The sequence below is a fragment of the Belonocnema kinseyi genome, chromosome 2, assembly GCF_010883055.1.
Source record: "Belonocnema kinseyi isolate 2016_QV_RU_SX_M_011 chromosome 2, B_treatae_v1, whole genome shotgun sequence".
Classification (NCBI taxonomy): domain Eukaryota; kingdom Metazoa; phylum Arthropoda; class Insecta; order Hymenoptera; family Cynipidae; genus Belonocnema; species Belonocnema kinseyi.
Genome location: NC_046658.1, coordinates 68,176,864 through 68,195,572, shown reverse-complemented (window position 1 = coordinate 68,195,572; position 18,709 = coordinate 68,176,864).

Sequence of the window (18,709 nt, the reverse complement as noted above, 5' to 3'; positions counted from 1 at the left end):
CAGTCGACGCTACTTACCTTGCCGCTTCCCCTAACTCTCGGTCGAGCTCTTGCCCCACTACTACCGTGGTGGCTCGACATCCGAGAATTGTTCTGCTCGCTATTTGTGTTGCCGTCAATGGTTTAGGTCTTTTAAGGCAATTTTAAAGTGCAAAAAGTTACGATATGGTTTGATAATGAGGCTTATAAAAGAATTACGAAATCATATAATATTTATGTCTCATGATAATTTTCTTTTCACATATATGAGATAATTTCAAGTATGGCAAGCCTAATCAAAGGTTTACCAATAATTCGCTAATACTAACCAATTTTTCAGTTTATTCCGCGAGAGAACGCTGAGCTTACAATTTTTAGGAATCAAATTTGAGATAATTCCTTCAACAATATGTATTTTGAAAATCGAACTTTTACTGTTTGTAAACACTGATCTATGCGCGGCAACGTACGTAGCAAGCAAAACAATTCGCATCAAGCACCACGCATCAAGATGAGACACGAGAGTGTGGGAACATCGTTTTCAGGAAAATTACTCCCCTACGGTCCCATCCGCGGCAAGGTAAAGAGCGTCGACTGTAATATCTAATCATTTAGTTGATAATTCAAGAATTGAATTTTTCATTGAGAATTAATCGATTTCATGTTTGGCTAAAAATTGATTGCTTTTAGTTCTTCTTTATTCATAATGTTTCCCCTGAGGGTTTACATGACTTCTATTCCTTACAATCTTTCCGTTTATATCTATATTTTTTTACAATCTCATCCTTTCTATATATACAATTATTTACAACTATTTACATAAAGTCTTATATCTAGTTCCTTATCTCTATTTCCTGTGATAGCGCAATTTAGGACTTATTAGCAAACGAGTGAGTGAGCAAACTAAAGCTAGAGTGCAAGCGAGAGAGCGAGAGAGAGAGAGAGAAAGAGAGAAAGAGTGAGAGAACACAAAGGCATCTTAGTCTACTCATACTATTACATAAAAATTACTTACAATCTTTACGCTTCTAATCTAAGCGACTTCCGTTTCCTTTTTCTTTCTGTTTCTTTTATACCTCCAATTTGCCATTTTTTCACATGCATTCTTTCATTCTCACTCACTCGCTCCTCTAGCACCCTCCAACTCCTTCATCCATTCTTCTCCTAATCCGTCCTTCCCGAGAATCTAAACCACATTCTCTTGCCAGCTTCCTTTATCTTCCATTCCTCTTCTACATCCTTCTCATACATGCTCCCATGTTTCCTCCTCTCATCCACATGCTCTACACTTTCTGTGCTGTTCTTTTCCCCAATACATCCCCTCTCTTACCTCGTTTCCCAATCTAAATCTTGCTATTCTGGTCCACCTTCTCTTTCCCTATCCCGTTTCGAAATACTTTCGTACTCCTTCCTCTTCTATCATCTTATATCATTTATTGTATTTTGATTCCTCAATCATTCCCTATCTTTTTATTAATTGTCTTTCCCTCTCCCTTTTTGCCAATTCTTCATTGTTTACTCCAGTCCCGTCTTCTATGTTTCTAGCATTAAAAAACTCCCTCCTTTTTTTTCCCATCTCGTTATTCTATCATCCTCCCTCTCCTCTCTTCTATCCCCATGAAACAGTTTCTCGCTAACTCCCCTTCCTGTCCCTCTCTAAGCTTTGTCACAAATTTCCATGCCCTCTTTCCCGATCTAATATTAAATTTATCCGTTTGCGCGTCTTCTCTCACCATATATCTTGGCGACCTCCAGTCTGCCCCTAGTGTCAATCTTATATACCTTCTTCATGAACTCTCAATATTTTTCTTTTCTTCCATCCTCATATCTCTGCTCGATAACCTAATACCAGCCATACCAGCTTATCAACTAACCACATTCACCTTCTCGATTTTCTTAATCTTCTTTTTCCTATTCCTCATATCTGTTTCATTATCCAGCTGCTCTTTTTATCCTTTCTTTTATATGGGCTCTGTGATCTCCATTCGTTTGCAAGATATTTCTCAAATATTTAAACTCTTTCACTTTATCTAACTTTATGCCCTTCCATCTCCGCGTCCATTCTTGCTTCCTTCCCACTCTTTTTCTAAACCTCATTATCTTTGTATTTTCTACATTTAAATTCAGCATCTTCCATATAAGTATTTCTATAATCCTGTAATTAAGCTTCCAAGTCTGATATTAATATATTAAATAAAAGTGGGCTCAGAGGATATCCTTGCCACACTCTTCTCACCAACCAGAAACTATCTCCTACTTGCTCTTCTATCTTTACTCTGATTTTTGTCTCCCAGGTAGCAGGATGAAATAGTAGAGTTGCGAAACAGGTTACGCAAGTTACATGAATTTCATGGATAGTGGGAACTCAGACGAGGAAGTGTTCGGTAAACCGAAGAGTAAGGAAAAAAGGGGAAAATACAAAAAAAAATGTAGAAAGGGAGAGATTAAGGGCCCAGAGTTTTGGATCAATCGAGAAATTCGTCAATAGGAATAGGGATAGGGCGAAGAGGGGAAGTAGTGAGGACAAAGTAGCAACAGGATCCACCCTTAAAAATCCTAAAATGTACAGAACGCCACCGAAAAAGGAACAAATTAGAGCGCGGGAGAAAGAAGATGGGGAAGACGAAGAAAAAGTTGAACGCGGAGGGCAAATAGAAGATGAAAATTTACAGTTGAGTGACGTTGAAAAATTAGAAAAAAGGATGCAGTCGCTTGAGCAAAGATTAGAAAAGCAGGAAAAGCCTAATGAAAAGTTAGAGGAACTGGAAGTCGAAATACAAAAATAGAAAGCTCAAATCGGACGTTTGGAGGTGGGGAGAGTGGGAATAGGGAGATGGAAAGGCAGAGAAAAATAGAACAAATAATAGAAAAGAAAGAGAGGGAAGAAAGAAAAAGAAACGTAGTGATAAAGGGTATAAGATTAGAAGGGAAGGAGCTGAAGGAAAGAGTGGAAGAAGTACTAAAAAGGATTGATGATAAGGTAGACATAGAGGAAGTGCGAAGTGTGGGACGGGAAGAGCGAAGAGGGGGACAGAGTCGTACTGGTGAAACTAAAGAAATGGGAACATAAGAGGGTGGTGATAACAAAGAAGGGGTTGTTACATGGAAGCCTGGAGAGAATAGATGATGATTTGACATGGGTAGAAAGGAAGATGCAGTGTAAATTGGGGGAAATAACGCAAGAGGAATAAAAAAAGGGAAAAAGAACATGGGTTAAGTATGGGAGAATAAAGATAGACGGAGTATTGTGGGATTGGGATGAATAAAGGGAAGAAATCGTAAGAAATGAGGTGTCGGGAAACTAGGAGAGGATGGAACGGTAGAAAGAAAAATAAAAAATAGTAAGAAGCAAAAAGAGATGATAAACGAAAGCAGGGAAGAAAAGAAGATATGTTATTGGAATATATCAGGATTGGAGAGAAAGGATAGGGAGTGGATGAGAAATTTTACACAAAAGGATGTAGTAATAATGAAGGAGACATGGATAGATGAAAACGGATGGGAAAGAGTAAGGGGAAGGTTACCAACAGGTTACAAATGGCAAATTTAAAATGCAAAGGGGAAAAATAAAAAGGACAGAGCAATGAGAGGAATGGTGATGAGAGTAAGGAATGAATATACAACAGATAAAGACAAGGAAGGAAGGAAAGAACAAAAAGAAGGATTAATAGTAGAAGAGTTAAAGATGGAAGGATATAAGTGGAAGGTAGTGGGGATTTATGTGAAAGGTGATATGCAGGAGAAAGTAGAGGAGATGAAACAAATGATTGAAGAAAATAAAGAAGAAATTAGGCTTATAATAGGTGGGGATTTGAATGCTAGAACAGGAGATAGAGGAGGACCAGGGAATGGGGAGAAAAAATAGGAAGAAAATCCAAAGATAAGGTACTGAAATGGGAGGGAAAGAAGTTATTTAAGAGCTTGAAAGAGTTGGGATGGTTTATATGGAAATCTAGAGGGAGATGAGGAAGGAGAATATACACGCATTTGAGGAAAAAGGGTAACGGTAATTCATTATGTGATAGTGAATGTTGAAGTAAGAGAGAAGGTCAAGAAACTAGAGGTAGGCTATTATATGGATTCGGATCACTTTCCCTTAACAGTGACATTAGAGGGAGTAAAAAGTGATAGCAATATGAATGAAAAGGGAGCAAAGATAAAAAGTGTAGAAAAACTACACAAGAAACTGATAGGAGAAATAAAAAGAGGATTAGAGTGCATGCACAAAAAGTGAATGAAGAAAGCGGAGAAACGAAAAAAGTAACGGAGAAGAATATAGGAGAAAAAAGAAAGAGTATACTGAGTTGTGTGATCAAAATAAATAGAAAGAGAATAAAAGGTTTGAGGAAGAGGCGGATAAGGCTAGGACGGAAAAAGAGGTATAGAAGGTAGTAAATAGAGAAAGGAAAAGAAGAAAAAGAGTAAATTAAGATATTGAAATCGTAGAATGGAAAAAATATTGTTTGGATTTGCTAGGAGGAGTAGAGAGAAAAGTTAGGCAGGGAGGAAAATATCGTAGAGAAAGAAATGAGGAAAAGGACATAACAAGGGAAGAAATAGGCAAGGTGTTAGGAATAATGAAGGATGGACAGGCACCTGGTATAGATGAGATTCCAAATGCAGTATGGAAATATGGGGGACGGAACGAGAGAAATGGGCATGGATAATGTGTAATCGAGTATGGAGAGGAGAGGGGTGACCGGAGTTATGGAAAGAAGGAGCAGTGATGCCAATAGTGAAGAAAGGCAAAGAAGAGGAAGTTAAAGATTATAGGGGTGTCACGTTGGTGCCAACACTGTATAAAGTATATGTAACGGTTTTGTCGAAGAGATTGAAGAAAGAAGTTGAGGGAAAAAGATGGAGCCACCCAATCAGCCAGGGATTAGAAAAGGGATGGGAGTCATGGACAGGGATTAGAAAAGGGATGGGAGTCATGGACAACACGTATGTTCTGAACTATCTAGTAAATAAGAGAATTAGGAGGGAAAAAGGGGCAATGATAGTAATGCTCGTGCTTTTATTCGAAAATTCATGTATTTTGTAGAAAATTCATCCCATTCTCTCCAAAACGAACTTTTTGGTCAAAATCGAACTATTTGGTTAAACATTTTTTTCTCTGTTGACTGAAAAAACATTCTTTGTTGAGGATTCATCTATTTTTTTGATAATTCGCGATTTTTCGTTTAATTCAACTGTTTCTTACTTAAAATTATATTTTTTTGTTAAAATATTAATTATTAAATTTTTCATTAAGAATGCATAGTTTTTCTTGTTGAAATATCAACTATTATATTTCTTGTTGACAATGAATTCTTTTTCATAGAAAATTCAAGTATAATTAAAAATTAATCTTCTTTGTCAAATTTTTTTTTAAGTAAACAATTTTGTTTATAAGTCGAAAATTTTTTGCTCGAAAATTCAAGTTTTTTCTTGAAAATTTGACTTTTTGAAATTCGTCCTTCTGGATTCAAAATTCAACTTTCGGCTTTCTCTTTTCGGCTTAAAATTCAACTATAGTGTTGAAAATTCAACTATGTTTAGTTGAAGTTTAATTTGTTTTGTTTAGTTGATGATTATTTTTTTATGATTATATTTAGTTAAAAAGTTATTTTTTTCATGGTTAAAATACCAACTGTTTCATTTTTTTTGAAATTCAACTGCTTGGTTGAAAGTTAAACTACTTTGTTAATTCATAAGAAACAGTAAGATTTTTCTAAACTCACCCTTCTCCCTCCAAATCGTATTAGCTAGTTTTTGAATGACCAAAGAGTATATTTACGAAGAAACTGTACATAATTTAAACACGGTTTTAAAGGTACAGAAATAAAGCACTAAAATAATTAATCAAAGGCCCGAAGCTCTAGATCCGGGTATCCTTGATATCAGTGAACAGCCCAGTCTAGATTCTAAAATATCTATAGGATTCTGTCTCTGTAATCTATTTTAAAATCCGTCCCCATCAATACACAAGCGCATCTAGATCTTTCCTCTTACACACTATCCCATCCTCTCCGAAGTGTCCCTTTCCTCGCGAATCGGGCTTTGCCGAAACCCACAAACCGAATCCAAGGGACTTTCGTCGACGACAATATAATGAGATCAGGATCGTGCGGAATCTGTGTCCCGCTCGAGTCGGCCGCAGTCGATCGAATTATCTATCCTGACCGGTCGGGTGAGTGTGGTTCCAAGATACAGGGTAGAAACAAAAATCGAAGAAAAGGGCGAGGGCTTTCAGAAAATGCGAAAAGGAAGACAGTCAGTGGCCAGTGGCTAGGACACGCAGAAGACACCCTTCCAGTGAAATATATAGAAGAGGGAAGCGAAGAAATAACTCGGACACTGTAATCGCAAAGCGATTTACCTTCAATGCCCTGCACGAATGCATTTTCCGTAGAAAATAATAAAAATATAGACATGCAATACTAGGAGAGGCTTGAATAGTTGTTAAAATGGGAGAAAAGAGGGTAAAAAATAATGCTACGTTAAACATATAAATTGAAATGTAAAAAGAAGGATGCTATTGAAAAAATAAGTGCACACTTACGCTGTTCACTGAATATTCAATGCAGTTCAAATGAAGTGAAGTTAGGGTAAAATTTGTAAACTTATTATTTTAAAACAGTTTTAAGAAAATTTCGAATTCGAATCCAGATAACGAAAATATGGAGCACATTTACACTCTCTCTTAATTTTATCTAATGTCACATTTTTTTCGAAAAATATTACTTATTGGATGGGAAAAAGATGTTACTGAAAATAAAAGAAAAAGTTTAAAATACAAGATCGATCTTTTTAGATTATAATTAAAATATATCAAACTTAATAGTAAGAAAATTTTTAATTTAAGGGGTGAATGTGTCGAAAAATATGCGAATGGCACACAGTCATCTTGAATAAAAGAAAAAAAAATTAAGTTGTGCTGCACTCTGTTATATCTTCCTGCAAAAATTAGAGTTCACATGATCAAAGTTTGAGTTAAAATTTCCAAAAATAAAAATAATTATGCTATGACGCAGTAAATTTGTGCATATTGAGCTTTAAATACAAATTGAAAGACTTGAACCGCTTCTGCAAAGAAATCACCCCAAAAAAATATCAATTTAGAATTTCAATAAAGTGAAGCTTGTGCTGATTTGCACTCGACCACCAAAATAAATATTTTTCCAAAACACTTTTTACTTAGGCGTGTATTTTTCAAATAGAATCAACTTTTTAGAAGTTCAAATAGTTTTTTAAACAAACAATTTAAAAAATGCGAATGTAAAAAATCTGAGAGCTGTGTGTTAAAATTCGTTTCTCTTTTAATTTTTGTGTCGAAAATAATTTAATATGAACAATTCGATATTCCTTAGAAAATATGCATTTAAGTAAAAATTACTTAAAAATTCATTGAAGGTTAAAAAAGTTAAGTTATTTAAACCTTTTTTGAATGCTGATGAAAAGAAAATTAAATAAATTGGTTGTTTTATTTTGACAATATATTTTGTAAATAATTTTTTTCTAAAGCAGTATGATTGTTTTATTTATATTGGCAGCACAATATTGTGCATAATTAGTACAGCCTAGGATCAGGTTTTTTTGCTGTAAAAAAATGAAATGTCGGTATACTAAAGTTTAAAAAAATGGTATATAATATCAAATTTTAGTTTATAGCACGTTCTTGTAAGACTTTTGCACTATTCAATATAACTTTTTTTTTAATATCGCTGTTAGACCCAAAAACGTTTTATGGGAACTTTGGGCCAAACTAAGATGTTTTCAATACATATTTTGCGCAAAAATTGATTTTTTTAAATATATTGGAAGTCTTTAGAGTATGGATGATATTCGAATGAAAATATCTTCAGCTCTTGGAACTTTGCAACCTGAAACAAAGATAGACAACTTTAAAAAAGAATAGGTGATAAAATATAATTTAAAAAACTAATTGAAGAAATCAGCAACAGAAGCGCAAGTGCATTTTTAAGGAATAGGGTGTCATGCAAAAAAGCATGTTAACAAAGGTACAAGATTGAAAATAAAGGAAGGAGATTTATAAAGGCTATGTAAGATTTACGAACAAATGAGGAAAGAGATTTAAGAAGAGAAAGTAGATAAAATAGAGAGGTTTTTTAAAAATAGAAGGCAAAGCAGGGAAAGGAGGTAGAAAGAGTGATGTGAAAAAGAATTCGAAAAAAGGAGGAGGATTAAAAAAATTAGGAAGAAGACTAGCGAAGAAAGTAAGTGGTTGCAAAGGAATACACAGAATGGCTAACAAAATTCAAGGAGATCGAAAAGCGTGTGAAGAAGCTATGAGGAAAGGAAAGGAATAAAAGAACTAACGTTATTACGAATCAGAGAGAAAGGTTTAAAAATGAATGACGTATCTTGGAAGAACAGTTAAAGTGATCATTGGATCTGTTAAATAGGAATGTGTGTTTGTTTTGTAAGACATAAAAGGCTAAATGGGTAAGTCATGAAAGGAAAGAGAGAGCTCTCAAAGAGGCAAAGAAATGTTACAACAAAGAGATCTTGAAAATAAGAAAGCAGATTTAAAAAGAGAGAAATGGTAAGAAGTTGAAAAAAGTATTAAGTTGAGGAAAGTGTGAGAATTTGAAAACGAATGAAAAGTATGTAAGAAGAGAAACATGTGAAGGTAGGAAGGTGGGAAGGTATGATTTTAAGGAAGATTCTTGATAATGCTGCTCAAGTTTGAAAAGAAAATCGAGGATTGCAAAAGGAAAGAATGAAGGTTGAACAAATATGAAAAAGAATCTCGACAAGCAAAGAGGAGTGAAACATCAACAAAGGGTTGAAAGAGGAAGGAGGAAAGTTGGGGGAAAAGTAAGACGATCGAACAAGAATGAAGGGGAATGAAAATGGAATGGGGAGGAAAGTGCGTGACGATAGCAAAGCGCACGGCATAACACGACACAGGGTTGGATTGGGGTTACAAACTAAAGCATAAGGTCGCTGTGTTGCGTGCTCCTCCATTTTGTCTTAACGCGGTGTATGCGGTTGCTAGGCAACAGCCCTTACGCTCCATTCATTTATAATTCAGCAGCCAATGCGGGCCACGCGGCCCGCACCCTCGCTTGCTCATTCAGCTCACTCCGCTCTCAAGCGCTGGATAACCGTTCCACCTTGTTCGCGCACCCGCATACGCACTCGCCCACGCACGCATCTCATCTACCTTCCACTTTCCATCTTTCACCTTCTACCACATTTTACCACCGATTCTTCCCATTCTTCTTATTCTTCCGACCGCCGCACAGCCAGTCTGCCTGATAGCGTTGATACCCCCTTTGTCCTTTCTAGCCACCACCCTTCCATTTCGCTTTGTACTTTGTAGTTTGTCGTTATCACTTCGTTTCTATTCCTGCTGCTGCCGCTACTGCAGCAAGTCTCAATTGCACCAGACTAAGAATGCCTTTCTTCCATCCGTCCCACTCACCTTCGGTCTTTTCATAGGGCTGAATGAAAAGAGGGTTCAATTCAAATGGTGAATAAAGAATCTTATTTAATGTTTGTTTCCCGAACAAAGTTCAAGGTTTCAGAAATTGAAAGTGTTTTTTATTCTGGGGGCTTTAGATAAAAAGCTCAAATTTAAAGACTTTCAAATTGCAAGCAATTATTTTTATGGTTTTGAAATCGACTTCATGCTTTTCAAATCGAACACTTCCTGTTTTATAAATCCACTAAATTTAAAATATTTTTCAAGTTGAGTTTCCACTTTAACCAAAAGTTGAAAAGCTTTCGGGATCTCGGACGCTTTCGAAATTTCCATTTTTCTTAATTTATTTTTCTTAAAATTAGGTTAATGCAATTTCGATTTTTTATATGATGTGCTATTCGAACTCGAAGTAACTATAAACTTATTTTGGAACTAAAAAGGACTTCTTAAAACATTCGATCTATGTGAAAAAAGTTTTCTAAAAACTTTATGAAACGCTCTAAAATATGCTTAAAAGTGTTTACAATTGTAACAAGATCGCTTCTTCTTTCTTTACTTCCAAGAAAGTAGATCTATCTTGAAATTAATTCTTCTGACAGCCCGAAGCAGAAAGGGACGTTAAAGCGCATTTGAGCCCCTTTTTACCAGATTTAGGGATGACTTTCTCAAATCACGTTACTTATTGTAAATAAACCTTATATAAATGTTTAATTTTCGATAAAGATACCTAAAATACAGTACATTAATTATCGAATATTTTGATATTGTACTAATCATTTATCACCTGCAAAACGTTCCCAAAATCTTTCTGATTTCCAGAACTTTTTATTATATATGTGTAAATCTTCATTTCTGCTTGCATGAATTTCATGAAGGTAGGCTAAAATGCTCGCGTGCTACTTACCTTTGACCGAAGTGATAATTTATTAATGCGCAGCTGCAGCTGGCCAATTAGAGGACATCAACACATGTAGGCGAGCTAAATTGCTATAACTTCATCTCAGCCAGTGGAAATGCTGAGAAACTCTAGTATGATACCTATGATACCTATGCCAACTAATGATAGGTATAATGAAAATAGTGATTAAACTATACTTTATTACTTTATCTGTATTCATTTTAAGCATCAAAAAACGAAAAGACAAATTTCAATGAGTGTATATTCAAGCTATCTTCAAATCATATTTTCTTTTTGTTTTGTATCGAGTATTTAGCCCAAAAAAAAAATAGTAATCATTTTTTTTAATGAATTCTTCTCTATGTAGGATAATCGGTACAATCGTCAGCGATAATAAGAGAAAAATAATTTGTATTTTTTGTTTATAAAATTTCATTCAACCTATTTTAAAAGAGTAACTTACAACCAGTACTGCTTAAGTTTCAGGTTCAATAATTTTGAAGTGAAGATCTTAATTCTGCACTTTTCTCTCAACGTGTAATAAAAGTGGACAAACTAGGAATAATACTTCTGATTCCGAGTACACGAGCACTTTATCTTTCCCAATCTTCATTACTTCAATAATTTCTTCCCATTATCGCACAACGACAATTTTAAGTAATCTTTTTTTATCTTCCAAATTTCTGAATATCACTCTTTTTAAAACATCTTTTACGATAGAGGAGGAAAAAACCCTAAAAGAATTGATTGAATTCTTACTTATGACGCAAGGTAAAATAGGAATACGAATTTTGTTGTAGAGAATTTCATAATAAATATTATTTCTTTCATTTCAGAATAGATTCTTTCTATTTTAAAACAACATATATAATTGTGTAGCGATATTAATAAAATAAAAGAATAAAAAAGAAAACTAAAAAATAACTAAAAAGCAGACCCCCACAAACTATAAATATAATTTTTTTAATTCGGTGCAAATTTAAATTCCATATTTTACAGAAAAGAATACAATCGATGCACTACACACAAATTGATTAGCAAACTTAATTTAAAAAATAATAAATTTTGTAACAAATAAGAATTCATTCTACAAACGCCATAGTTGAAGAATTAAATAACAATTGTTAATAAACAAAAATATGCACTCCATTTAAAAATAAAGCGGCTTTCGGTGCTTCTGAATACATACATTTTAATTTTTACAATATCAGAGGCCATTTTAACAAAGAGAAATTTGTACAGGTACTATTTCAGAGCACAAAACAAAGTCGTTTTTTGGACCACCCTTGTAAGGATATTTTAGAAGGGTACTTATAATTGTAATTTCAGAAAATGCATGTTTATGTCCTAGTGTTTTTGTTGTCTAGTCCAGAATGTTATTAATCTTACATTTTTTTCTGCAGGAACTTTTTTCTAACTTATCCGGGTTTTTTCAGCTATGGGTGATTTTGGAGGGTTTTTATTTCAATTTCCTAATATTTATATTTTCATTTAGGAGAGATTAGTACGAAATAGAATTTCGAATTAGAGCTTTTTAAATTCAAGGCAAGATTTTTCTTATTTAAGGTTAGTTTCGGTGACTATAAGGGTTAGTATATTTAAAAAAGTAGACCTCTATTCAGTGTTGCATTCCGTTGTTACATTTTTTATCTAAAGGTAGTTCAAAAGAGCTGAAAGGGTGTTTGTATCTTACAGAGTGTGTTTTCGTATCATAATAAAATTTATTCCACCTAATAGAGATATAAAAGCTCAGAATTCTGAATTACAAGTTCAGGGGTGGAATTATTTTACATATAAGGGTGGTTTCAGAGGTGAATATTAGAAAGCTTTAAGATTTCTGTTAATATTTTTCTGTAATTTCAGGGGTTGTTTTAAAAAGCAGCAATGGCCTGTAATTGTTTTTCAACGTACCTAAATGCGCTACTTCTCTTACTCTTCAAAAACAAGTATCTCGCTCTTTAAAAAAGAATTACCTTCTTTCTCGTTAGAAAATAATAGAAGTGTATAAATATAATTCATTCTAATTCAAATAGCAGGTTTTACAGTAAGGGCAGATTAAGGGATTTGATTTAAAATGTTTTTTTTGCAATGCCTACCTGGAAAGTAAGGATTTATATAACTCTAAATGAGGTGGAAAGTGCTAGAATCCAGCAGAATGTGCGAGAGTAATATTAGCGCATGCGCACTTTAACAGATATGTTAATAATGGCAAAATAAAAATGTGCCTAAAAATTCATCTGAAAAAAATTATACAAAAATTTGGCTGAAAACCACAATTCGAGATCATAAATTTCACAGAAAAAAAGAAAGCTAAATTTTGGTGCATGTAAAATTTCCCGTTGTTAAAGTTTACATGACATTTGGCGAAAGTTTATCCTACGATGGAATAAAAGCTGTCGTCTGCTACGGCCTCCTTAGCAGCAATGTGAAAACGTCAAAGTATGAGTGAATTCGAGCTATAAATCGGTACATTAGATTCAAAACAACATAGAAAAAGAAAAGTTAAAATTTGTTGCAGGAAAGAATTGCAACGGTTAAAAATTAAACATATTTCGGCGAAAGTTTCACCGAGGTTAAGAAAATAATTCTGAACTCGTCGACTACGTCACGCTAAACTGAGTAAATTTCAGTAAAACATGTAGAATCAACAACAAAAAGCACGAAAAAATGAGTTCTTACTAATATATCTCCTCCGAAATAAATTTCACTATTGTAGACGAATTAGATCTTATTTAATACCATTTAGCAAAAAGCGCAAAACCCAAATGACAGATGGGAATTCCCATTTCTTTCCAATTTAATGAAGTTAAACGACGATAGATAGCGCTGGCGTTGTAATTTTCACTACATCTCGAACGCAAATGGAGCGATTATAAGATGAAAGATTATCCAGGCAAGGTTAAAATTCGGAAATTATCTGCGATTCATGTAAAGTTTATCTGGTAAGGATAATTTTGGTTGCGGTGAATCTTTCACCTGGAATCGATGTAAACTTGATCTTTCGTTTTTTCTGTGTTGGCGAAAAGGGAATGCAGCATTTGCATGTAGCTCTTCGCAAACATCTACGTTTTTTGCACTCGCTTCACTCGTGCGCTAATCCTCAGCTCATGCCGTACGTTTCCGCACTCCTCGGCAATCATCTATTTTGCGCACTTGTAATAAAAATAGCTATTTCCTTCGCCTTTATCAGTTGACAGAGTATGCTCATTTTTTCTCGTTCTAGTCCCTCTTTATTCGATACGATAGTAAATAAATACGTGAGCGTGAAATGAATCAAATGAGTAATAGTGCGATTTAAAAAATTGCGTGGGGTAGAATGACAGGTGGCGACGATTCGATTCGACACATGCATTTCGCGGGTTATGTGTGGACCAAGCCAAAGGAGTTGAATCCAAGCGTCAACATCAGAGCAGACATTGCCATGCTAGGGCATATCGGTGTGGGGGAGGTGGGGCATGTGCAGGGGAGCTTTTGCGGAGCCATCCCTTCGATCCCAGGTTGAAGCCCCTTTAACCCCGTGCGTCCCGCAGCCACTGTACTGGCACCATCAGCCCGGTGAGCGAAGCGAGGAGTTGGCGTCCCCAGCTCGCTAGCCTCATGTCATATTCATGGTTCATTATCATAGCGAATCATGGCCCATCAGCTTTTGATTGTCCGGCAGCGTTGTTATAGTCCTAACTAATACGACTGCAGCAACCGCGCAATTCTTCAGGATCACTCCAAAAACGTTGCTTTCGGATGGATTATAGCACCTTTTTCTTCAGAAAAAATACACAAATTTTTATAATACAATTGAGGCATTATTTCTAAAGGTACTCTACTTAAAAACCCAAAGTTCTCTAATCAGAATCAAAATTGGGAAAAAGAAAATCCTAGTGGATGGCAATTTAAGAAGGGCAAATATTGTTGCTAATTTGTTTGGATTACTATTGAATTCAGCGACTCATAATTTTTTTAATATGAATAAAAGAAAATTTACTTTTCTAGATTTTTGATAGAATTTTACATGCTCTTTTTATTGATCATAAGTATAAACAAAATTTGAACTTGAAAAAGGAAAGTCAAAAATTAATTTGACTTTTTTCAAAATTCGAGCATTTAATTAAATTCTTTTTAGGTTTATAAGGAAACTGAGTTTATTTTTTTAAGATCCTTAAGTTTAAAATGTAAGCCAATATTTTTTTATTTAAGAAAATAATTAGTAGTGTTTTAAGGATCTCATCTGTTACAGCGATTTAAAACTGTTTAAATACTATTAAAAATATGCGGTCTTTTAAAGTTTCAATAGGATTTTTCATACACTTTTCGTTTAGAATAAATATTAAAAAAGAAATTTTAGCCTTCATTAATGAAGGTTTATAAATAAATTAAAGTTTTTTTTCGAATCTCGATAATTTTTTGGTTAGATTTTATGTGAGTTTTTTTTATTGGAAAGACCGTAAAATACTTATCGAAACTTCAGAAGAAATTTCTTAAATAATATTAAAATAGTTTTAAAACATAGTTCAAGACCTAACAAAATCTTAAAAAACAAAACAAAAATGGTCAAAATTCTGAAAAAAGTCAAATTCATTTTTGACCTTCATTTTTGAATGTTAAATATAATTTAAAACAAAGTTCTTATGATTAGTGAAAAGGCGAGAAAAATTCTATTGAAACTGTAGAAGATAAAATTAATGATGTTTTATTGATACTAAAAGAGTTACAAGTCGTTAGCCCAGATCTGGCGTTGTCTAGACCGTCTAAACTTGACAGTCTGGTCTAGTCGAGATCTGGCGTTAATCTGCTTCACATTAAATAAAAATTTCTAAATGCCAGAGAGCCAAATTTTATTCAACCTTTTCGGGAAATTGTTAGGGTGTCCAAATTTACTCAATATAAGAAATTAACGCTATATAATTTGTTTCCCCTTATTGTCTTGAAAATTTGGTCCGATCCGGTCTATAACTGGTGATGGTCAGCCAGCCATGGCACACAAATTTTTAAGTGTCAATTAGCCAAACTTTTTTCACCATTTTTGAAAAATTGTCAGTGTGTCTAAAATTATCCAATATAAAAAATTATCACTATAAAAATAATTTTTTTTTCGTCTGGGCAATATAGTCTGGCCCAGATCAGGCGTTATCCAGTCCGGGTAGTCTTGCCATTCCAGAACTACCTTTATGAATTTTCTGCTAATGCATTTTTCTTGTCTTATATTTATTATATAATTTAGGATATTTCAAGAATATACAATGCGTTCAGTAATTGTATTTTTTTATTTAAATATTTTGTGTTAATAAAATTTTCTCGCCTAGTTTTACCCTCAATTTTTAACACCAGGGTTTTGAAAGAAACACAATATTGTTCGGTAATAGGGTTGTTTCCAAAGTCAGATATCATTTTTCTAAAAAATGGATTTTATAGTATGCAAAATTCTAATTTTAAAAACGCCCATGAAATATTTTTTACATATTGTTTACTATTTTTAATTTAATGGTGAAAGGTGAATTTTCTATCCCGATGTCGATTGCAGGGCCCTTTTGACGCCAAAGGGGTCGGATTTTCCACTAATCGCAGCTTGTGTGTCAGTGATTCTGAAATATGCTTTTCTGTGCCGATGTTGTGTTTTGGTTATGTGTACATCGAAAATAGCAGTAGCAAAATATTGTTTAAAAACCATTGTAAACATTATAAAAACATTTATAACAAAAATTTTTGTATACAGAATACATTGAAAAAGTACTTAAATGTAGTCATGTTTTCTCAACAACTCGTAAATATGAACGCGTTGAAAATGTGTTCATAATTGTACTTACTGCTTTCCTTGAGCGTATTAATCCATATATTACAAATGGAAAACTTTTCTTTTGCCACATAAGCCTTAACAAATAAAACTATCATATCAAAATAGTCGGAATGCACAGTAGACAGTGGCTTAACCTCTTTATCATGAGTTTCGTCCATTTTTATCAAAGCCACATCGTCACATTGATAGATAATTATGAGAACCTCTGAGTCAAGTGACACCCACGTGACACCAACTTGAACAACTTGTTCAGCCAACGTTGAATAGCTCAACAGAAAAAAATTATAGTGCACTTTCGGTTTGGATTAAAATGGTGTATTAACAAATTATTTTATCTGAAATCGCGAAACAACCCTATTTATCTATGATTTTATATTTTGTATATTGTATATTATTTACTATTTGCGTATTATATTCGAATTCAAACCTTTTAAAATCAAAGGTGAACGGACCGACATCTGTAATTTTGCGATTTTGAACTCTCTTTTGTTAAAGCTCTTTTGACTTTAACGAACATATTCTCATCACGTATCTCGTGCTTCGCACTCGATTTTTCCCAACCTGTCAACTTTTGTACATTATACACAACACCTTTATATCAACTATAATACACTTTTTATGTAACTCTGCCAGGGATTATTTATTAAAAAATTGCAAAATAAAAAGCAAATTGAATTTATCACGATTATTTTTGTATTTGTTTCTTATTTTGGTTTAAATTGTATTCTAAGCTGCTCTGAAACATGTATCATTTCAATAAATGTATATCATTACAATTCATAATATGCATAAAAATTGAATCATACTAATTCTTTTTTCGTTGTTTTTATAATTTTTTATTTTTAATCTTGTTTGTTACGATTAAATAAAAACTACCGTGCATCTGCATAGGGTCCAATACAGGAACCTTTAAAGGGTCCTATATAGAAACCTATGTCCTCTTTTGTCTTTTCTGTGCTTTTTCCAAAAAGTTAATTTTTTAATTTTTAATCTTATGTCTTATGATTAAAAGAAAATCTACTCGTCCTATCGAAAAATAATTAATAATAAATTTATAGATCTTTTTAGGCGAACAAATTTTGTCTGGTAATTTAAGTTCATACTTTGTGTAGTTTTTTCAAACAAATTTAATATTTTTATTTAAAATGTTATTTTTGATGACTAAAGAAAAAACTAACTGTCCTATCAAAAATTATAGCTCTTTTTTCGATGAACAAGTTTTTTCTCATTTTTTCTCGTAGCTTATATCAAAAAGTGATTCATTTTTAATTTGTAGTTCTTTCCAGGGTGCGCAATTTAAGCTTTTTAATTTTTTCGTATTTTGCATAGTTTGACCAAAAATTGGAATTTTTCATTATTTTTGGTACGATCAAATTTGGAGTGTTCAACTTCTCGACCAAATTAAAAAAGTTGTTATCATAGTCTTGCAGGCGTTTCAAAAATCAAAGTTTTTTTTTCTAATTACTTTTTTCATATCATGCGTTGTTTGGCTTAAAATGTTCAATTTAATTTTTTCTTTGGATTTTGAAAATGCTCTAACTTTGATAATTTTCTTTTTATAAAAAAAATTCAAAAGGATAAATTGTTTAAGTCTTGAAGCACTATGAACAACCGTGCGTATAATTTTTAGAACGTGAAAAAATGTGGTTTCAAAAATTTTTTGTATGATCAAGTTTTGAATTTTCAACTTTTTGACCAAAATTTAAAAGTTGTTATCATAATCTTGTAGGGCTTTCAAAAAGCAACGTTTTTCTTTTCCAGACTTTTTTTCCATCATGCGTTGTTTCGTTTAAATTGTTCATTTTAGTTTGTTTTTCTGGCCCACTTTTTGAATTTTCATCAAAAATGGCTGGCTAACGAACTTGACCTTTAGTTTAGAACTCCAAACGAGTACACCAAAGGGTATATCTGAAAGATTAATTTTTTCAAAAGTTATCGTGTCCATAGACAGACATACAGAAATACAGACAGACACATTCGTAAAAAGATGTTTTTCGGATTCAGGGGGTCTCAAAATGTGGATATTTGACAAAAATTGGAGGGGTCAAATTTTACACAAATCTAATACCTTCTCTGATGAGAATGTAATAATTTACTTATGCCTTATGAAGTATTTAAAAAAGCCTCTGAACCATTTTTAAAACATTTGTTTCGACTTTCAGACTTCTCTAGATTTGAAGAAAACTTAATCAACAGGTTACCCTTATGGAAATTTAAAGGACTGTTTGCAAAGAATTTTAGAGAATTTACATTGATTAATTAGATATTGACATACCTTTTCCTACTGCTTGATTATACTTTATCGGATCTGGTATAAAATATTGAGTTTATAATAACTTTGATAGAGAATCTGGACTAACCAGAGAAAGGAGGTGCTTCATCAATTTAATTCAATTATTTTCTTCTATCTGAGATCTACAATCTGGTTACTAGAATGGTGAACTGATTCTTTATCTGGTAGCATATTTTGCGATTCTTGAAAGATTCATAGTCGAGTTTTCAATCTCGAAAAATCTAATACTGAAAAAGGAATCGATAGTGAGCACGAAATCTCTTTAAATCCGCAAGACTTGCGAAGGAAACTTTAACGTTTGCTCACAGCTCGCTTTCAT